General features: G+C 43.7%; 1 protein-coding gene across 1 annotated transcript in view; it reads right to left on the reverse strand.

Moving 5' to 3' along the window:
- LOC122789959 (ras-related GTP-binding protein A) overlaps positions 1 to 23,974 on the reverse strand; it is a 244,817-nt gene that overhangs the window by 39,604 nt on the left and 181,239 nt on the right. The gene's annotated exons all lie outside the window — the stretch shown is intronic.

Here is a 23,974-nt window from a genome sequence, read left to right on the forward strand (position 1 = left end):
ATGCACTAAAATGACAGAATAACCAGGCTTACAACACTCTTCTGCTACCAAGAAAATAGAACAGGGTACAGACAGTAACACAATGCCAGTTGTCTGTCCATTGACAGAATCTGCCACATCACGCAAGCACTTAAGTCTGTGCACAAGTACGACTCTGTCATGGTACATGTTGGTGTGAATGACTTGAGACGTACTTCCCTGGACTATATGAAGAGAGACATGATTGAACTCCGAGTATGTGTTCCAGGCAGGTATGACCCTAGCCCTAAGCAGTATCCTACCTTCAACAAGAATTATACCACAATACCAACAAAAATGATTGACTCCACCAACTAGGCTTAGTTTCCGGTGTCATTCTAAGGGGATCCATTATCTGTCTGACTGGGATGACATGGTCGACAGACCCTGATGCTTTGCCACAGATGGCCTTCACCAGTCACCACTGGGTTTCCGGATCCTGGCCAAGGCTCTCGCCTCCCCCATTGTGCCTTTTTTAGGTAATGTCCCAAAGACAAACCTTCCAACTTAAAAGATCTGTCAAAAAGCAAATTAAAGGTCATGCTGCTTAAAAGTTAGGAGCTTTAACCTGAAAATGGACTCACTGGAGGGCCTCCTTGCACGGGAAGATGCTGATGTCTGTGCGGTCATGGAAACTTGGTTCAGGGCTGCGGAGAGCACCCCTGCCTTACCAGGCTATGCCTCATTCCACATATTCCGACCCCAAAATGACGTCTGGAAGACTAAGGGTGGTGGTGTCTCTATCTTCATTAAGGATAGGCACCCCTCCAGACTGGATTGCCAGCATGATGCACTGGAACTACTCCAGGTACAACTGACAGTTGTCAAGCCACCCATCCATGTTGCAGCTAGCTATAGACCCCCCCCCCCTCCCTGACTCAGGACACCCACTCTTCTTACCTGGAGCTACTTAACTCCATCAAGGTACCCCCCCAACACCCTGCTCCCTGGTGACTTCAACTACCCCACCATAGACTGAGTGAACTATTCCTGCACTAATGCACTCTCTCAACGATTCCGTGACTTCATCTGCTCTAATGCACTAGACCAGCTTGTCTCATCCCACACAAGGGGAGATAACATTCTTGACTTTTTTCTTACCAACATGGGTGACTGATGCACCACTCCCATAGTATGTTATTCCCTGGTGAGATCAGATCATCGGACTGTCTCATTCAAAGTTTCTCTCCCACCCAACCCCCCCCCCCCCCCGCCATTAGCAAGCTACAAAACTTCTCAAAAGCTGACTACAACCTCCTAAGGGAGGGTATCTGTGGTTTCACACCACCGCCCCCATCTGGGGATACAGACAACTATGCTGAACAGTACACCAAAGCAGTATACAAGCATCTGTACAACTGCATTGACTCAGCCATACCCAACAGAACTAAAACCTTCTCCTCGAAGAAACACAAACCTGTTTGGTGGATATCCTCTCTATCAACAGGCTTTACAACAAAAGGAAGAAACTGTTGTCCAAGGTTAAAAGGGAACAAATTCCAAATTGGAAAATCTCCCTCCTTAGCCTCAACAAGCAAATTAGATCACTAGTGAAAACCTCCAAGGCAAATTATGAATCGAAACTAGCCTCCATAACACAGGGAAACCATAAAGTTCACAGGTTCATAGATTAGTACTAGGCTAACTGCCCTTGCGAGACATTTTAAGCCTAGCCAATTATCCCTTGTGAGACTCAAACCCTGCCCCTTGTGTTTGTAAGGTAAACACCTTAACCATTAGGCCACCCTCCCAATCCCAGTCTTCTTCAGTTAAGTCAGGAAGCTCTGTGGCAAAGCCCAGGTTTGTTCCGAATTAGTACTTAACAGTATCACACTAATCCAGTTGACTTAGCCAACCTGCTAGCAGATATGTTCAGTGCAAACTTCACCCCCATCCCCCCAAAGGCCTTTTTGACATCGCCAATACTTGTCCCGTAACTCACATATTCGTAGATCAATTTACAGGCCCTATCCAAGGCAAAGAACACAGCTTCCATGGGATCCGACAGTATCCCAGGATGTATTCGGCACCATCTCCAGCAAGAACTGGCTTCTCCATTGAGCACCCTATTCAACCACAGCCTAAGTACCGGCTTCATTCTAGCAGAGTGGAGAACTGCCATTGTCATCCCCTTGTACAAAGGTGGTGCCACTACTGACCCTAGAAACTATTGCCCCATTAGCTTGACAAGTCTGATTTGTAAAGCCATGGAGCGTATTATTATGGATCTCATAAACAAGGACATAGGCAATCTCCAAGCACTTGACTCCACCCAGTTCGGATTCGTCAAGGGCAGATCTTGCCTGATGAACCTGGCTGACATCTTTGAGACTGTCACCAAGGCCATGGATGAGAGAAAGTCGGTACATACAGCTTACCTTGACTTGGTCAAGGCCTTTGACACAATCCCCCACTTGGGCATCATCGAAAAGCTAATGCAACTTGGCGTAAATCCCTCTCTCATCAGATGGGTGGCCAACTGGCGCACTGACAGGACGTTCAAAGTCAAAATAGGCACCTCCCACCTCAGACAGCAGACTTGTCACTAGTGGAGTTCCCCAGGGATCTGTCCTGGGACCCCTACTGTTTGGCAACTATTTCTCAGTGGTCTAGGCAAAGACAAAAGGCCTATGGCTGACCAAGTTTGTGGACGACTGTAGATCAGGTGCTGTCACTGACTCCCCAAATGATGTTAACATACTGCAAGAGGGTTTCACAGCAACTAATGACTGGTGCCAAAGTCATGGCCTCAAGCTAAAGGCAAAAAAATGCATCATACCATTCAGCAAAAACATGACCCCTACTGATTACCAAATGAACGGCGACACCTTAAACACACAACCTGTGGTGAGAGACCTGGGCACTCAGGTTGACAACAACCTCACATTTGACCATTATATGTAATGGCAGTGGTCAGAAAAGCCTTTCACTTGGTTCATCTCACAAGTAAATGAATTGCATCCAGAAAAAAGGAGGTTATTGCCTCTCTATACTCCTCCATCATTAGACCAATAATTGAGTAGAATTCCTTGTTTGGGGATATACCTCTCCAAACATCTGCACCAACTGGAAAAGCCACTGAAATACCTCACAAAGAGAATCCATGGCCTCCAACACCTGTCCTATGCAGACAGATTCAAATCACTACCACTCTACTTGGTATCGTACAGATTGCTCAAGGGTAATCTGTGTCTCACCTACAAATCGATCGTGGACTGTGCCCTACTAGAGATGCCCCCATATTCATAAGTCTAACTCCTCACGCACTACCCACTCAAAAGGCCTGAATCTAATATGCAACATCAACAAAACCTGTGGGACAGACAGGTTTGTCTCCCAGAGGCTTCCCTAGCTCTGGAATAGACTTCCCATACACGTCAGAGCACTTCGCTGACCCTCTTCAAGCGCAACCTTGATGAGTGGATGGGGAAACCACAAATTTGCCCCACGGGTTCCACCTGTATTCCTCACTGACAGGGGTGACAGGTGCTGAATGAGGTTTCTTTTTGGGGATAAACTCTTGGCCCTGGGGCCCTTCCAAGCCTAGCTATTAGGCTAGTAGCCTCCTATGGTGTACACAAACCTCCACAGGAGATGCATTCATGAAACAGCATTAGAAGTAGCAAGACTCCAAGTGGAGTGGTCTTTGCCATAAGCCAAGAGACAGCTGGCTATCTGATGCAAACATTCGATGTAGCTGGACAAAGATTTGATTTGTCATAGGTAGTTCCTCCTTACCCACAGCAAAACAAACAAAGAGCAAATCTACCTTTTTGAATTCATGTACTCTTTTCCAGGAAGGCCTGACCTGTCTACATCTCGGTTACCAAAGAGGTTTTTCTTCCCTGGTGACTTCCACAGGAAGAAAATGGGAAATTAATGGATTATGTTTAAGAACAATTGTAAGAGCACTTTTGGTAGGAAATCTGGATTAGTACCATACCTCCCCCAACCATACTGAATTACTTGGTTTTTACAGAGTTTTGGGGTCCAAAACATGGGTTGCCACGATTCCAGAGTGGCACCCCTTAATTTCCGATTTCCCGGCTGTTTTTTTGAATTCCCCTCGGACCCGGCTTTTTGAGCTGACATCACCACGTGCGTGATAATGTCAGCTCTGTGAAATGGCCTGCCGGCCTGTTGGAATGGAGCTCAGCTAGCACCATAATGTGCGTGCATTCCCAGCGCCAAAGAAGAATGGAACTTAGTATGAGCTGCTGCAAAGGACTGGAACAAGTAAGCTGCTGGGGAATGGTATGGATTGGAACTTATGCTGCTGTGGGAGACGAGCAAGGGAACGGAACTGGGTAAGCTGCGAGAGACGAGCAAGGGAACGGAACTGGGTAAGCTGCGAGAGACGAGCAAGGGAACGGAGCCGGGTAAGCTGCGAGAGACGAGCAAGGGAATGGAACCGGGTAAGCTGCGAGAGACGAGCAAGGGAATGGAACCGGGTAAGCTGCGAGAGACGAGCAACGGAATGGAGCCGGGTAAGCTGCGAGAGACGAGCAAGGGAACAGAACTGGGTAAGCTGCGAGAGACGAGCAAGGGAACAGAACTGGGTAAGCTGCGAGAGACGAGCAAGGGAACAGAACTGGGTAAGCTGCGAGAGACAAGCAAGGGAACAGAACTGGGTAAGCTGCGAGAGACGAGCAAGGGAACAGAACTGGGTAAGCTGCAAGAGACAAGCAAGGGAACAGAACTGGGTAAGCTGCGAGAGACGAGCAACGGAATGGAGCCGGGTAAGCTGCGAGAGACTAGCAAGGGAACAGAACTGGGTAAGCTGCAAGAGACAAGCAAGGGAACAGAACTGGGTAAGCTGCGAGAGACGAGCAAGGGAACGGAACTGGGTAAGCTGCGAGAGACGAGCAAGGGAACGGAACTGGGTAAGCTGCGAGAGACGAGCAAGGGAACGGAACTGGGTAAGCTGCAAGAGACAAGCAAGGGAAAGTACAGTTTTGTACCTACCATAAATGTAGATGTTCGAGTGCTAATACAGCTGCAGTAATAACAGATGGGTTCTCCTGCCGTCAGGCGGGTCCTCGGTCGGCCGAATTCCAAAGTCTAGGTCCGGCGTCGGTTGTTGTCGCTTCTTCCCTGACGTCAGTGCGACAGGGGTATAAAAGAACCAGCTGACGCCATTTTCTTCAGTTTTTCTTGCCCCAGATGTCACGTGCCCCCAGAAGGAAGGCAATACATAAATTTGTGTAATAAAGCAATGCCATATAATCAAAATACAGTAGTGCAAGCAAATACATCAAGAATGAATACCCCAATCAGGTTGCATGAGGAGGTGTTAGCCAATAGGCCTGTCCCAAGAGGGGAAGGAGGGAGGGAAACCTGGACTGCGGCTGTATTAACACTCGAACATCTACATTTATGGTAGGTACAAAACTGTACTATGTTCATCGTGCATACAGCTGCAGTCATAACAGATGGGTAGAATTCCAAAGCTAAGAAAGGGGTGGTAGGCACTAGGTGGAACTAGGAGGAGCCAGAATGCCCTGCAAGACTGCAGTGGCAAAGCCCGCTCTAGATTTGGAGTATAATGGAAGGTGGTAGTGCTTGGAGAAGGTATGCACAGAACTCCAAGTGGCTGCTTCCAAAATATCTTTGGTAGGAACTCCTCTGAGAAAAGCTGCAGAGGTAGCCGTGGCCCTTGTGGAGTGAGATCTGATGCCTGTAGGTACAGTTTCGCCATGAAAAGAATAGCAAAAGCGTATGCAGTGGGCTATCCATTTTGAGATTGTCTGTCTGGAAATTGGCTTTCCTTGAGCTCCTGTAGCATAGGACACAAAGAGCTGTTCTGATTTTCTGAAAGGCTTTGTTCTGTCCAAATAATAATGCAGTTGTCTGTGGATGTCCAAGGAATGTAGTAATCTCTCCCCTTTGTTTTGAGGATTAGGATAAAAGGTAGGTAAGTGTATAGCCTGATTCAAAGTTACCCTGGATACCACTTTTGGCATAAAGGACGGGTTGGTTCGTAAGGAAACTCTGTCCTGATGGAAGATGATAAAAGGCTGCACAGCCATGAGAGTGTGTAATTCCGATACCCTACGAGCTGAGGTGATAGCCAGAAGGAAAGCAATTTTCCAGGACAAATATTGCAAATCTGATGAGGCAGCTGGCTCAAAAGAAGTCAAGGTCAGCTTTTCTAGAATGAAATTGAGATCCCAAGCAGGTATTGGTTGTTTCCTTGGGGGTTTTAGATTCTTAGCCCCTCTGAGGAACTGTCTTAAGAGGGGGGTGAGAGAATAAGGGTGGATCAGTGTTGTATTCTGCAGAAATGGCTGAGGCATGGATTTTGATGGAGGAGAATGAAAGTCCACTGCTTAGCAGCTCAGCTAGATACTGTAATATTTGAGGTAAGTTCAGTTTTCCAGGATCCTGGCCCTTTTTTCTCATTCCAGACAAAACCGTTTCCATTTTGCGGAGTAAGCTTTTCTAGTTGACGGCCTTCTGGCCTCCAAAATGACATCCTGCACCTCCTTGGAGAGTAGGGTCTGTTGTGATGCTAAGGAATCGTCCATGCGGCTAGATTGAGTGTTTTTAGCTGACTGTGAAGAGTTTTGAAGCTGTGCTGAGTCAGAAGAAGAGGCATTAGAGGCAGGGTCCATGGTGGAGAATGCGTCAGGCTCCTCAGGAGTGGGTACCATTGTTGTCTTGGCCAGTCTGGAGCAATGAGAATCATCTTTGGTCTGTCTGCTCTGGTTTTTAATAGAACTTTGGGCAGCAGAGGAAGAGGTGGGAAGGCATAAACTGGCACTGATGTCCAACTGAAGGAGAGAGAGCGTCCACTCTCCAGGCCTTTGGATGAAAAATCCTTGAGCAGAATTTTGTCAATTGGTGATTTTTGTGGGAGGCAAAGAGATCTATGTCTGGCCTTCCCCATGCTTGAATTATCTCTGTAAAAACTTGAGGATGCAACTTCCATTCGTGTGGATCTGTCATATTTCTGTTTAGGTTGTCTGCCATTGTGTTTTCCTTGCCTGGCAAGTACTGTGCTTGTAGTTCGATTTGTAAGTCCAGGGCCATGTTCCAAAGTGACATGGCCAGTCTGCATAGGGGGTATGAATGTGTTCCTCCCTGCTTGTTTATGTACCACATAACTGTGGTGTTGTCCGTCCTTATCAATAGTTGACCTGGTTGTAGAAGGTTAGTTGACCTGGTTGTAGAAGGTCCTTGAAAGCTATAATAGCATTTATTACTGCTAGCATTTCCTTTTTGATTGATGTGAAGGTGCTTTTCTTTTTGGGACCATTTGCCCTGAATGCACCGATCTGTCATGTGCACCCCTCAGGCGTAGTCCGAGGCATCTGTGGTGATGACTTGATTTGCTTGAGGCTTGCTGAATGGGAGACCTGTGTTTGTTTGGCATGCTTGAGCCCACCACAGAAATTCCTTTTGAAGACATGGAATTAGTGGTATTACTGTTTCCAAACTGTGGCTGTGTTGAGACCATAGGTTTTTCAGGTACCATTGAAGTTTCCTCATATGCAGCTTTGCACATGGGATTAGTAAGATGCAAGATGCCATGAATCCCAGAGCCTGCAGGATTTTCCTTGCAGTCAGCCTGGTGCAATTTGCTAGTGTTCTGAAGTATTGAGTTAGTTGCCCCTGCTTCTCTGGCATGAGGTAGGCCATCTGGGTGTTTGTGTCCAAGTTGGCACCCAGGAAAATTATTTTCCGGGAGGGTATTAGCCTTGATTTCTTTTTGTTGACTGTGTATCCCAGAGAATTCAACAACATTATTACATAAGCCAGATGTTTCAGAAGAATGTGCTTCCTGTCCGCTTGGATCAGGCAGTTGTCCAAATAGGGGTATATTTGTATCCCTTGAAGTCTGCAGTAGGCAATTACTGATGCCAAGCATTTCGTGAATACTCTGGGTGCAGTAGATAAGTCAAAGGGCAATGCAGAGAGAATTGATAATGGGTTGAACCTGCAAGAAATCTGAGGTATCTTCTGCAATTTTGTCTGACTGGGACATGCAGGTATGCCTCCTTGAGGTCCAATGTTACCAGCCAAGAGTCCTTGCCCAGCATGGGAAGAAGCTACTGTAGAGTGAGCATCTTGAATTTTGGTACGAGTAGAAATGTGTTTAGGATGGATAGGTCCAAAATAGGTCTCCAATCTTTTCCCTTCCTTGGTACCAGGAAGTCTGGAATAAAAACCTTGACCTTGTTCGTGCGTAGGTACCTCTCGAATAGCTTTCATGTCTATGAGATCTGAAATTTGTCTTTGTGCCTCTTCCCTTTGATTGTGTGGCAGGTTTGGCATGCCTCTCATTTTTGGAAGGGTGTGAAAATGGAATCTGTAGCCTCTGTTTATAATGTCCAGGATCCATTTGTGTTTTGTGACAATATGCCAATTTTTTGAAAATAATGCCAGTTTTCCACCTAAGGATGCTGCCATTTGAGTCTTGCTTGGCATGCAAAGGGGAAAGTCATTGGGCTTGCTTTCTGAATGGTTGCGAGTTATCCTCCCCACCTCTTGTATAGGAGCTTGCCACGATCCTTGGGATTGCCCTCTGCCCCTCGGGCGCCTGTATCTACCTCTTTGGGGTCTGTCCGTGGCTGGAAAGGACCAATTTTTGGAAGGCCAATTTCTACTGAAACGTGGGGGTTGTACCTGTAGAAAATATTTCACTGTTTGCATTGATTTAGCCTTTTCCTCCATTTTCTTTAATACCTCCTCAGCATTAGCACCAAATAATACATCCTTTTGTAGAGGGGCATCTAGTAATTTAGCTTTGACATGATCTGGTAAGGTTTGTTCCTTGAGCCAGGCATGTCTACGTATGACTGATCCTGTAACAGCAGCCCTACATGAGGCCTCTAGAGCATCAAAACCACATTGTAATGTATGTTTACCCACTTGTTCTGCACTATGCATCAAATCTTGCAACTCCTTCATAGGTTCATAGGTTTATACTAGGCTATCTGTCCTAAGGCATTTATAAGCCTAGCCCAGAGTTTTTGTGGCTTACGCCACCCCTTATGTTAAAAAATACTGTGCCCATTAGTTTGTTGTGCCTCTGTCCAGCAGTGACACAGAGAGGATTCCCAGGGTAAACCTACGATCTCCCATCCACCGGTCAAGATTTCTCTTGAACAGAGCCAGCGAGGTGCTCTGCCTCACATGGACCGGGATTTTATTCCACAACATAGGGAGTCTCTGGGTGACAAATCTATCCCTCCAGCATGTCCTATTTATATTCGTGCTAAGGTTTAAGTCGCTTGCTCTAGTGGATCTGGTAGATTTGGATTTTTTGAGGTGGAGCATGTCCATTAATTCCAGGTTGGACATGGCCTTATATGTCAGGCACAGGTCACCTCTGAGCAGACGGTATGCGACTGAATAGAGCTGGAGTTTCTTCAGTCTGGCAGCATATGAAAGATTTTGGAGTCCCTTTATCCTTTTGGTGAGGAACTTTTGGGATCTCTCCAATTGCTGCAGGTGTCGGGTGAGATACATCCCGAATGGGGCATTGTACTCGATCATTGGTCTGATAAGTGAAGAGTACAGGGGAACAATGACTTCACTTGATCTTGATGTGAATCCCTTCATGATCAGGTGGGCAATGTAGAAGGTTTTTCTAACCACTTTAGCAATGTGAGTGTCAAATGAAAGGCCACTGTCAACCTGGGTCCCCAGGTCCCTGATAACCTCTTCTGTGCTTAGTGGATTGCCACCTATATGGTAGCTTGGGGTTACCTTGTTTTTCCCGAAGGGTATGACTATACATTTTTTGGCATTTAACTTCAGGCCATGGCTCTGGCACCAGCTATCAGTTTCCGTGAGACCCCTATGAAGGATATCTGTGTCCGATGTACTTTCCACTATGGCTCCCAGTTTGCAGTCATCTGGTTGTTCAGGTTGTGACATTTTACTTCTCAATTTTACTTCTCAATTGTGATAACAAAAACTGTTGGTACTTTAGCATATGGAACTGACAGTTTAATGCCCTCATGGTTAAGGTGGCAGAGGTATATACCTTTTTTCCCCACCTTTCTAAGGATCTGGAATCTCTCTCTGAAGGTAATGGATTTTTAGCAGTGGAGGCCTTAATTCCCTTGGGGCCCTGTGAGATAGTTTCTGGGTCAGCAGCATGGCTTTTGTATAGAAATTGGTGTGAGTCAGGGACCCTGTAGTACCTGTCAGGCTTGAGTGGAGCTGGAGCTGGAGGTAGAGAATCCGGGTTAAGGCAGGCCTCCGAGTACACATCATCTAGTATGTCCAAGACAGGAGGTATCGCCAGAGGCCTGTGCTGAGGTAGCAAGAGAAATTCCCTAAGCCTTTTCTTGGAATCTGAACTAATCTTGGCCTTCCCAGTGGAAGTGTTCCCTTAAGGTATGCAAAGTTTCCCCAAATGAGTAATCCTCTGGGGGGGGATACAGAGAGAATGGACTCCTCTGCATCAGAGTCTTCAAAAAGGGAGTAAGAATGTTCCTGTTCATCAGAGTGCTCTGATATAACGGAGCTCTGATCAGAGGAGGGGGATTCTTCCTCCACTCTGGGCCTTTTGTCCGGGGGGGGGGGGGGTTGAGAACCCCTGATAAGAGTAATTAAATCCTCAGCTATTTTAAGCATCTATTTTTTAGGCATGGGGCCTGGAGATGGGCCCTGTGTAGCTCGTCTCTTAGAATGCATGGCTGCTTTAGACTTAGTGAAAGCCTTGATGGAAAAAGAAGAGGAAGGTCTGAAGACACCTTGAAAGGAGGTAGACCTGTCCACATTTTGAGATTCACCGCCAAGAGTGGCTTCGGTATCTGTAGTCGGGGTGTGGGCCGAGGAGCCTGCGACCTTGGGCACAGGAGACACCGCCAATGAAGTGTCGTCGGTAGTCAGGGGCTGCGTAGGCACCTTGCTGAGAACCGGACCACATGTAGTCGGCTTTGGCGTGGTGTCGGTAGAGGCCACGGACCTCGTGTGTCAGTCCTTATCTTTGCGTTTTTTAGACAAAACTGGAGTCGGAGTATCCGACGACATAATATAGTTAATTTTTTTGCCAAAATAATGCTGGGCGAACTCCGCCCGACGCTTAATGGTGCGGTTGTTGAATGTAGCACAAAAGCAACAGACCGAGACGTCGTGGTCTGGGCCTAAACAAGGAATACAGAGGGAATGGAAATCCTTATGCGGTATTTGCTTCCCACATGAAATACAATTATTAACTTTGTCTGACATCGGTCTGAGGCAAGAAAAGTTTCCCCAATGGGGTACTTAGCTTTTAAGAAGACTTTGGTTGCAAAATTTTCGTAATTTCAGGAGCTGGCCGACCGGCACTTGCGAACTGCTTCTGCTTCGGGCACTGCGCGGCAAGAAAGACTGAAGAAAATGGTGTCGGCTGGTTCTTTTATACCCTGTCGCACTGACGTCAGGGAAGAAGCAACGACAACCGACGCCGGACCGAGACTTTGGAATTCGGCCGACCGAGGACCCGCCTGACGGCAGGAGAATCCATCTGTTAGGACTGCATCTGTATGCAGGATGAACATCAGAACTGGGTAAGCTGCGAGAGACGAGCAAGGGAACGGAACTGGGTAAGCTGCTGGGGAATGGTATGGATTGGAACTTATGCTGCTGCGGGAGACGAGCAAGGGAAAGGAACTGGGTAAGCTGCGAGAGACGAGCAAGGGAACGGAACTGGGTAAGCTGTGAGAGACGAGCAAGGGAACGGAACTGGGTAAGCTGTGAGAGACGAGCAAGGGAACGGAACTGGGTAAGCTGTGAGAGACGAGCAAGGGAACGGAGCCGGGTAAGCTGCGAGAGATGAGCAAGGGAATGGAGCCGGGTAAGCTGCGAGAGACGAGCAAGGGAACGGAACTAGGTAAGCTGCAAGAGACGAGCAAGGGTATGGAGCTGGGTAAGCTGCGAGAGACGAGCAAGGGAATGGAGCTGGGTAAGCTGTGAGAGACGAGCAAGGGAATGGAGCTGGGTAAGCTGCGAGAGACGAGCAAGGGAATGGAGCCGGGTAAGCAGCAAGAGACGAGCAAGGGAATGGAGCCGGGTGGGCTGCGAGAGACGAGCAAAGGAATGGAGCCGGTTAAGCTGCGAGAGATGAGCAAGGGAGCGGAACTGGGTAAGCTGCGAGAGATGAGCAAGGGAACGGAACTGGGTAAGCTGCGAGAGACGAGCAAGGGAATGGAGCCAGGTAAGCTGCGAGAGACGAGCAAGGGAACGGAACTAGGTAAGCTGCAAGAGACGAGCAAGGGTATGGAGCCGGGTAAGCTGCTGGGGAATGGTATGGATTGGAACTTATGCTGCTGCAAGAGACGAGCAAGGGAATGGAGCCGGGTAAGCTGCGAGAGACTAGCAAGAGAATGGAACTGGGTAAGCTGCGAGCAGCGAGAGACGAGCAAAGTAAGCTACTGAGATGTGTGTGTGTGTGTGTGTGTGTGTGTGTGTGTGTGTGTGTGTGTGTGTGTGTGTGTGTGTGTGTGTGTGTGTGTGTGTGTGTGTGTGTGTTTCTGGCCTGCACCATATTTAGTTTTTTGGGGGTTTTTTTGTCACATTGCAGTGTTCAGCAGTTGGTTTGTTCATCCTACTCTAGATGATATCCAGAGTGATAAGTAAACTTTTGTAAGGTTTATTTTAACTTTCCATGTAATTTTTGATTTTTATTGATAGTGTGTTAAGTATGAGTACTCTCTTGTATTCTTGGAGTTACATGAGGCTGATGTCTTCAGAATCAGAGTTAGCTTTTACCTTCATTGTCTCCTGTATCTGGGAGAGGTTTACCCTGTGGATACTTGTAAGAAATATCCTTATTTTAAAAGAAAGACTGTAAAAAGTAAGGCTGAGAATTGTGAAGCCTTTTTGGAGCACCAGATGTTTCTAGTTTATATTAAAGGATGCCCTTCTCAGTGTATTTGGCTGAAACATCTTTTTCCTGGTGGGAGGGGAGACAAAAAATTTAAAGCCAAGTGCCACTGAAAAATGGATGAACTAAAGACATTAGCCTGTAGTGCATCAGGCAGTGTGCTTTGTGTCATGTAGACCTAGCTGGTCCTACAGAGACCTGATCGTTCTAGCTTTGAGGATGTGCTATTTGATAAGTCTGGGCTCTGGCAGCTATCTTCAGTACTTTGCCATCTATCAGAGCCCATGTGGAGGCCGACGGTGGTGTAGTACTAACTGTTTTGCACTATTTCTCACCAAAAAATATAGCTGCAGCATAATGAGATTCTGGGCCCCAGGCATCTTCTGTTGGAGACCATTTTGAACAGATCCCAGGGGAATACCCATCACCACCTCCATTGTGCAGCAATTCTTTGTTAAACAGCATTTGAAGCTGTCAGATCCTGTAGCCTGTGTTGTTGCAGAATGGATGTCCAGCCAGAATGTATTCATTCTTCAGATGCCTGCCTAGCTTACTTCAACTACAAGAGACTTTCAAAGAACTATATGGTAAGCCTGGCAAAGGTGTATGCTAGTCCCTTCTGCAGAAGATTAGTAATGGAACAGTGAGTCAGTGATTTTATCTAAGATTTCTTTGCTACCAGCATAAGAGGAAAAACTCTTTAGATATGTTAGTCCACGTTGAATTGTAAAAAAAAAAAAAAAAAGTCTGTATTGCTGTCCTCAGATTTGCTGATCCTGAATTTCTGATGCAGAATCGCTGACTGAAGGCCGGTTGTTACATGATTTTTAGTGAAACTATGAATGGGGGCACATTTAATCACGTAACAGCCATTTCTTCACTGTGAAAAATGACTCTGAGATTTATAAGCCCTTCACCCAGACACACACACATAGACACTCGCACACAGACACTCGCGCACACACACATACTTGCACGTGCACACACTCTCTCGTGTGCACACAGTCTCTCACGTGCACACATGCACACACTCACGAGTGTACACTCACGAGCGCACGCACACACTCATGAGTGCGTACACACACACACACACACACACACACACACACACACACACTACTGTAACAAATCTCAGCCCAAAGATTATAGTACTTAACAATGAGAACAATGCAGCTGATGAGGAATCACAATACATAGTTTCTTGCAGTTCAACTGAGCTGACAGTAACAGATTTTGTCAGGGGGTTACTTAAGTTCATTTTTGTATTATGTAAGTGTTTGAAGTGCATGCAAGCTTCTCATTTTACTAATAAAAGGTGGTTACCGTCTCTCTGCATTTACTGTAAATGGGATTATTATGGATGTTAACAGGGAGACAGGCCCATACTTTTGGTGTTAGGACGGAGAATGCACTGTAACCAAGACTTTGTTGTTCTAGTAAGCAAATGGTCACTGATGGTCTAACAGAGATGTTCTGTGTATTTCTGATGGCTAGTCTTTGGCTAATGGCTGAAGAAGTTAGACTATAAATGGTCTTGCAGTCAAAACAAAGCCTAAAGATTTTGTTGGCTAGAGTTTGGAGGTCTTCGATGTTTTACTCAGAATCATGTGTGAATAAAGGTAGAATATAGTTTAACTGTAATTGTAAGATGTTCTGTCAGGAATGAGGAAGTGTGACGTTCATATAAAGTAAAGTTACTTTTTGCCTTTAAGTTTGTGATGTGCCGTAACATAAATAACTTAAGGTTAGGCATGAGGGGAACCTCTAAATATTTTAAAGAAATAATATGCTCTTTGGGTTGGTTACAGTAACATATGGATTAAATAGTCCCAAAGAACATCACCTTGGTTTCTATAACACTGAAATATAGCTGCTTATAAAGCAACCAAAGTTAAAATGTGCACTAAGTCTAACAAGTGTGCTGTATTATACAAGGAATATAATTTAATAAAGTCAGGAAGGTGTATCAAAGAACAAATGTATGTTTCTTGTTCTGTGTGCAAGGGACCTATGGTAATCTTTATCCACCACTGGCTAGATGCATTTTCTTTGGATGTGGAGTGGGTTTCAATTAATGCGAGTTTCAAGGGCAGGGAAGTTTTAATGTTAAGTCTATTTTCATTGTGAGACAGTATTGCTTTGTTTAGCATATGTCTATTAGTGTTTGCATATTGTATTGTGCTATAAAATGTAAATATAAAATCCAAATAATTATTGTAGAAGTAAAGCAGTATGCTCATTAGTGTTTATGGTAAATGGGGTAAAATAGCCAGGTAATGGGACATTGGAATGGCTGCAGGGGGACTCTGGTGCCATATTTTGGTTGTCTGTTTTTCAGTTTTCGTTTGAAATCTGGCATCCCACAATTCCATTGGAGTGGGCAGGGTTACTTCTGTATGCAAATGTTATGCTTATCAGCATACCGATTTGTACCTATTTTTCATGGGCCTTGTCCAGATTTTTGATGTTTCTAGGCTGAGAGGTATGATTAGTACTAGGGGACACCTAAAATATTTCTGAAAGACCAAACAAGTCCCATTATCAATTATGTCCTGTTGCCTTGAGATTATACAGTCACAGGTGATGGCCAATCCAAAAATGATCTTACAAGAAATGAACTTCAAATCAAGGAAACCAGCTAGCTTGAATGATAACGGAGAAGCCTGGTTCACACTGCAAGGAGGAGAAGTGTTCTTCAAAAGAAGGTGAATGTATGCAGCCCATTTAAGGACCTGTTTAACCAACCAGTGCTGGGCCACAGTTCTGCTTGGCAAAACTGCACAGTGTGTAGAGATTTCTAAAACATGCACTTAAGACTATGTCAAACAAGTCTCTGAGATGGTGTCTAGGAGCTCCTGACCAAACTGGACGAGGGCATAAAGAATATCTCTTTGCTCACATTCTTCCAATTGGCAGAATATTCTTAACCCGTGGAAGGCTTTCTGGCAGTCTCAGTTTCTTAATATACTTAACAGATCTAGCTAATGGAGGAGCCATACCCCGAGATGGAGCTTTTCATCACTTACTGCCTCGAAGAGTGAAAGGTTCTTGTACAGCCAGGGACTTTGCCACAAATGGTGACAAGAATGAATCCTGGCTTTATCTGAGTTTGGTGGAAGGTGCACATACACAGACAGAGATTATAAGGCAGACAGGTCTCTATCAGTGAAAAAAAACAGAAGGAAAGGTAAACTCCCTCCTACCCCGCTGAACAGAGATTAATACGGGAGAACCATTTATCCTGTGTATAGAACAGATTAAATCAGTGTGATGTCTACTGCATGGAAGGTCTAGACTATACAAATCTCATTTATTTTCAGATACAGGAGAGCAATACCAGTGAGAATGACTGTCTGCTGGTATGTTCACTTCCTTAGAACATGAACAGCTATAACTGACCTCTTCTCCATGCTGGTAAGTCACCTTTGTCTAAATGCAGGAGGAAGGAAACTGGGATAAATTCCATCTACAAAGTTTGAAGGGCGAGATAATGTCCTCGGCTTGAGATGGTTCATGTGAAACTCCTTCCTTGGGACTCCATTTCTCACAAAGGCGAAACCCATGTGGACTTCATCACCTACCAAAGCATTCCGAGTTAAATGATGCAATGGGTTTTGCTACAAGAAGAAAGAGCCCATGCTGACATTCACGGAAAATGTCTACCATGCAATAGTCCATTAAAATATGTATGGCATTCAAAAGGGAGTGTTGTCACTGGCCCCACACTGCCAGCATGAGTCCCTTGAGGCTCAGAAGCAGACATGTCCACACTGCCACTGCTACTACACCTAGGCTGTTGAGGCTACAAAATATTGTACATTATGTGGGCAGGAATGCTTACGATGGAAGGGTATTCAACTCTATCACAAGAAAAAAAATGTAATCTTATGTGCTGGGATTAGACAAGGTGTCTTCTACTACATAGAATTCCCAAGGCTTGCAATTATAAAGGACAAAAGCAAAGGGACTAACAGGGAGTTCCCATAATGAAGCCACTACAGTCATCAGGAATCAAAGCTCCTTCTCTCAGAAGGCCTCTACCATGATAATTAGCACCGCAGTAATACCCTAGGCACAAGACACAAACTGAAGCTGCAACACTGCATCAAGAAAGTGAATCCAGCTACAGCGAAGCACCCTTTGTGAGGACTCCATATGCTAAATGGGTCCCATCATTTTTGGCAGCATCATCCTGGTGCCTTAATGCATAAATTAGTTATCAGGCAGCTGATCTACTGGATGTGCTCACCACAGACAGAGGTCCAACATGGAATGGAATCCTCCTTAGGAAAAAGGACAGTCAGTATCAGGACCTCCATAAAGACCACTGACTGGGTCCCTTAGTAGAACTCTTTTGGGGGGAGAATCCAAGACCATTTCTTAGAACCACTCTATCTACAATATTTGTAAATAGGCCATTTCTCACAGTTTGCACTAACACTGACTGTTCTGCAGGGTAGTCAGGTAAGACAACACTGCCAGACACCTGGAAACAATTCTTATCTTAGATTTTTTTTTTTGTCTTCTTGGATAACAGAATAAAGCAGTGTAGTGGGATGCTTCATGGCAGCCAGCAACATCAATTTAAATTTGCTGAGATGCTTTATTGCCTAAACATCTGAGTAACAAAAGTACAGATAAAACAGACAAAAAAAACAGCACAGTATCAATAAAAGATGCAGATAAATAACTGCTCCACATTTTTCACTTTCAGCCAGATCAAACAAGTTTTTAATGAGTGGATATTGCAGGCTGAGACAGAACACTCATGTAGCAAGAGTTAGAAAACTGCAAAGGTGCAGAGTGCCTGATAAGCAAAAGATAGGAAGTTAGTGCAAATTCTGCAGCATAAATATAATACTTTGGTAAATAGATACAACAGCATCTGTAGATGGTGCCTTATAGGGGGAAAAATTGTACAAACCAACCATTTTGGGCTTGTACTGTGATGCACAGTATTGGCAAAATATGAGAACACAGATGACAGGCTGCACAACATGGCAGGGCTAGCCACTTAATGGTGTAAAATATGGCTCTAGGTGATTTGGTTGTGTTGACTAATACCGCAAATGAGCAAGAGTATTTGCTAGTGATAAATGGGTTGAGGACCCCGCTTACTCCAGCCTACTCCAGGGACCCATCCTAACGGTGAGAGGGGTATATGTGCCCCTACTGACCAGTATGTGCTCACCATAAAGACCAGCAGACCTGGGTTAATACGTTACTTGCTGGCTGGTGTCCGGATGCTCATCTTGGGTTACCTAGGATGGCTCTGTTGAGCACAAGCTGGATGTAAAACCAATTAACCTGCCAAACATGAACTAAGAGTTGCTACACTCAATACAGGTTAACTGATAGGATGGAGCTTGGAAGTGGATGACATGATGGTAAGGAGGAGGATAGACATATGTATCCAGCAGACAAGATGGAAGGACAGTGCAGCAAAGCCACTTGTCTTGGGATCCAGAGTCTACTACTCAGGGGGAGGACAGGCTAGAAATATTGTGGGAATTGTGGCAAGGGAGAAGCTTCTGAAGACACTGAGGGATGTTATCACAATAAGTGACAGATTCATGGCAATCAGACTCAGTGTAATGACAGGGCAGTATTCATAATTTCAGCATATGCCCCACAACAGGGTTATGAGAGGGAGGATATAAGTGCATTCAGACAGTAGCTGCAGGGCCAAAGCAGAAAAAGCAGGACAACATGAATTAATGCTGATGATAGGTGAACTGAATGCATTTCTAAGGGACAGACAGGAGATACGACGACTGGCTGGGTCCAGATGGGTGGGGCAAAAGGAAACAAAGAGGGGAGGTCATGCTAGGCTTCTATCTGGCAAATGGCTAGATAGTGACCAACACATGGTTCAGAAACAGACTATCACAAGAGCACATACAAGAGTGGCCAACATGCAACTCAGGCAGACTTCCTCCTAGTTAAGGGAAGGGCACTGGGGTAGAATCACTAATTGCAAAGTCATCTCCAGTGAAAGAGTCGGCCCACAGCATAAGCTACTGGTTGCCACAGTCAGCTGCAAGCAGTGGTCAGAGAAGGCTCTAAGGTCAACAGAGACCAGGTTGAAGGCCTGGAAGTTGACTGGACAGAAAGCACAACAGTTTAAGGAGATATTCAGGGCTCTAGCACCCAATGAAGAGGAGGAAACAGGTGGTGTTGAAGAATGGTAGCACCTAAAACAGCAAGTGTAAGGACTACAGAACAGGTATGTGGATGCCCCAGGTATGGAAATAAGGTACAATAAAAAGGAAGAGTGAAGGAAAGAGTGTGAGATATGAAAGACTAAGCAAGGACAGAATACTAAACAATTCCCAAGGGAAAAAAAAACAACACATGAAAAAGCAACAGAATACTAAACAATTCCCAAGGGAAAAAACAATACCGGAAAAAGCAACAGAATACTAAACAATTCCCAAGGGAAAAAACAATACCTGAAAAAGCAACAGAATACTAAACAATTCCCAAGGGAAAAAACAATACCCGAAAAAGCAACAGAATACTAAACAATTCCCAAGGGAAAAAACAATAACTGAAAAAGCAACAGAATACTAAACAATTCCCAAGGGAAAAAACAATACCGGAAAAAGCAACAGAATACTAAACAATTCCCAAGGGAAAAAACAATACCTGAAAAAGCAACAGAATACTAAACAATTCCCAAGGGAAAAAAAACAATACCTGAAAAAGCAACAGAATACTAAACAATTCCCAAGGGAAAAAACAATACCTGAAAAAGCAACAGAATACTAAACAATTCCCAAGGGGGAAAAAAAATACCTGAAAAAGCAACAGAATACTAAACAATTCCCAAGGGAAAAAACAATACCTGAAAAAGCAACAGAATACTAAACAATTCCCAAGGGAAAAAAAAAACAATACCTGAAAAAGCAACAGAATACTAAACAATTCCCAAGGGAAAAAAACAATAACTGAAAAAGCAACAGAATACTAAACAATTCCCAAGGGAAAAAACAATACCTGAAAAAGCAACAGAATACTAAACAATTCCAAAGGGAAAAAAACAATAACTGAAAAAGCAAGAGAATACTAAACAATTCCCAAGGGAAAAAAACAATAACTGAAAAAGCAACAGAATACTAAACAATTCCCAAGGGAAAAAACAATACCGGAAAAAGCAACAGAATACTAAACAATTCCCAAGGGAAAAAACAATACCTGAAAAAGCAACAGAATACTAAACAATTCCCAAGGGAAAAAAAACAATACCTGAAAAAGCAACAGAATACTAAACAATTCCCAAGGGAAAAAACAATACCCGAAAAAGCAACAGAATACTAAACAATTCCCAAGGGAAAAAAACAATAACTGAAAAAGCAACAGAATACTAAACAATTCCAAAGGGAAAAAAACAACAGAATACTAAACAATTCCCAAGGGAAAAAACAATACCTGAAAAAGCAACAGAATACTAAACAATTCCCAAGGGAAAAAACAATACCCGAAAAAGCAACAGAATACTAAACAATTCCCAAGGGAAAAAACAATAACTGAAAAAGCAACAGAATACTAAACAATTCCCAAGGGAAAAAACAATACCTGAAAAAGCAACAGAATACTAAACAATTCCCAAGGGGAAAAAACAATAACTGAAAAAGCAAAAAAAGATCCAAGCAGCTCCAAGTTACTCCACTTTAATGTCACGACACAAGGATGATGAACAAAAAAAAATCCCACACACTTAGCGCTTTCACCAATATACAATGGCTTCTTCAGTTGAATGGGAACACATAACTCAGCCATTTAAAAAAAACTGACATTAAAATTTAACCTACCATGTACTAAAAACAATTAATAATGTAATGCCACACCTATTACCTTCCCATACACAAATGACCTTATAAAAACAAAAACTTTAGAAAAATAGTAATAATAATGTTTAACTTTAAAAGCTGTGTTACCGTTCTCCTTTTTCTTTTTCAAAAGTTTATAATAAAATCAGTGTTGTTAAATGCAAACATTTAAAATGACAAATTACTATAACGTAATCCATATACATACGGCAACACTTGGGCTAATAATACAGTGTTACTGTTGACACAGTAAATGTGTTTGAACTAATAATCACAAAGTCATTGCTGTTTTTAAAATTGGCAATAAGGCAACATTTTCGTTAAGTCCTGGTGGACACGTAGCATTAAGACTAAGTTGCCATTTGATTTCTTAAATTTTCTACTTTTAACTTAGAATCACCACCTCTCTTCTCTTGGAATTACCCTATCTATAACAAAAAAAATAATTTTTTAAAAATTTGTACATAAAGTACTGTGTATGTAAAGTGCACTGTGCTCTCACATGTTCAGCAATCCTGTCCTTTAGTTTCCGTGTGGTCATTCCCACATACTAACTTTTGCAGCTTATACATGTTGTCACATACATTAGCATTGTAGTGTTACAACTGCATCTACCAGGACAGGGTAAACTTCTGTCATACCCATAACAGAAACATAGGGTCCGTCGTTAATAAATTTACAAAATTTGCATGCACCGCACCATTTGTAGATGATGTAAATGGTTAATGGCTTCAAGTATATGGGAAGGGTGTTTTAGGAGAAGGGAAGTCTGGATGAACAGGTCAAAGGTAGAATCAGAGCAGCTGCACTCGAATGGCACAGAAAGTTAGGGGTACTGTATGAAGAATGTCAAAGAAACTGAAAAGTAAGGTGTACAAGACAGTGGTGCAACCAGTACTACTGTATGTCACAGAAACCTGTGCAGTACAGGCAGAGCAGCTGAGGAAGCTAGATGTGATGGAGATGGAAGTGTCAAGAGATGGGTGGTAGGACAAAGAAATGAGGATATCAAAGGATATCAAAACAGAAGTGCAATTAGCTCCAATTGCAGAAAAGGTCAAACAGAACAGATTATAGTGGTTTGGGCACGTGTGCCAAAATGCAAAAGACAATCTGGTGAAGAAGATTTAAAGAAGACACGAATAAAGAAGGGTTTCTAGCAAAGATGTGGATGGATTGTGTGAGAAAAGACAGTCAGAAATGACTGTTGAAGAAGGTAGGAGAGTGGCACTGAAGAGAGAGAGAAAGCAACAGCTGACATGACACCCCAAACCCATGTAGTAAAAGGTAAAAAGAGGGTTGATGATGGGATGCAAAGGAAATTGCTCAACCAAGTTCCACACCAGCTGCAGCAAATAACATCAGTGAAAGAGAAACAGCATTACAGAATTCCAATCAAGAGCACAGCAAACCATAAATGACAGCAAAGAGACCCTGCTGTTCTATCAATTGTTGATCCTGAAAATATTTCTCAAGGTGGATTGGAAATCATCACGACTCCAGGAATCTAATGCCTAGCCTCCCTGTCTGTTACCTTCTCATATGTAAGGCCTCAACCTTAGAACTTACAGGCCATCTTCAAGGCTCACAGTGATGAAAGGCTTGGGATTCCAACAGCTTCACTTTAGCTGAGATGATGAAACTACAGCTGTGACAGTTTACAGTGTGTACCTCCCCAGATTGGAACTTTTACTACTGCAAGAGAACTTAGAAGTTTTATGACTCAGAGTAAAACAGAACAGTTGTAATAGATCATTCACAAAATGGAGGTACTTGGCTGCCTAACTCAAAATTCAGTTGCTCCATTTTGTTGTTTTGCAACTTATTTCCTGGTTTTAGATTCATTTTTGGATTGGATCACTTGGACGTGCATGAACTGGTTTACCTTCTTATCCGAACAACTTTGTTGTCCCATCTGAGGGATGACAACTAACCATCTCCGTCCACCTCCATCCACCTCATCTTCCACTATGACATCTCCGAACATTAGTGAGAACAACTTAAGATCATCACAGCCATCTGCTATTTGGCATCAGTACTACATATGTGATCAGCTGGGATGTCTTTTGAAAGCACGTTTCTTCAACAGCATTACGTATTTACGATATGCAACTGGCTAGTGTCATGTTGAGATTCCAGTTTTGGCACTTTGGGTGCCTTCTTTCTATTAAGCTCTACGTGTAAAGTCTTCTGAACTTGGTCATTTGAAGGCCCCTGGGGCTGGCATTAACTTACTGATGCACTATTAACTTTAACCTCTGAACTGCTTTTGTACCAAGCTTTGGCTGTAAAGGCTTGATCATGACGTGTGGATATCTGTTTAAAAGCAGATTTGTCTCCTGCCAAATAAATAACTGTCCATCCACCTTTCAATGGGCTGATGCTCTTTATGGCTTCCATCACTGACTGGCACTGTATCTGCAGATAGTGTTGTACTGTCAAGAATATAGGACTGGCCATGACGACCTGGAAGTCCAACTAGATTGGCTTACTGAAACTTACGTTTCTCTGCTTCAGTGCTTTATAATGTTGCTTCATTACATTTCAGCAATCGTGAAACTGGCCTTTTTTACTGTTATTTTCCTTCACCATTTTAGGTGCGTTATATTTCCATCTTTGGACTTGCTTTATTATTTGCTTTAATTTTTATCCTCATCTATTTGAAATACGGCTGCAGTTTCCTGAGTTCATTTGAATGTTCCATACTTCTTGGCTTATGACTCAGTTTTATGCATTCAAATGTTTTATTCCCATCTTAAGAAGCAGGCTTTACTTTGGTTATGAATTATGATGGTCATATTTACTATACATTTATTTACTTCTACTTAGTTTTATTTTTCTGACTTCTCATTTACACAGTATATCTTTTTATGGTAAACACTTAAAGCAGAACTTTAACCAGGCACAGAATGTTGGGTTCTTCCAACAACATTGTTAGGATTGGTAGTCAAAGTGCCCACAAGGCACAGAAAGTGAGAACCTTCCAAACACATACATTGTGCACTCTGGTTGTCAGTCCTAAGTGGTAAACAACTAGTGATCACCATGTGAGGCACTCATCTTAGTCTGCTATCACAATATTTGCAGGCAACAGGCGCGCACCACCAAGCACAGGAGACAGAGAAAATTCAGAACTGTGGTGAGCTGGACATCTCCACAAAGAAAATCTCGGACAGTCACTCATTTCAGACAGCCTTCACAGTCCCATCAGACGCTGCTCTTGACTACTGACTTAGATCGTCATCTGATGCTGCTGCTACCAGTATATGTAGCATCACTTTTACTGCAAGCCATTTCAGTA

Source organism: Protopterus annectens, chromosome 15.part0 (assembly GCF_019279795.1).
Source record: "Protopterus annectens isolate FY-2018-M chromosome 15.part0, PAN1.0, whole genome shotgun sequence".
Taxonomy (NCBI): Eukaryota; Metazoa; Chordata; order Ceratodontiformes; family Protopteridae; genus Protopterus; species Protopterus annectens.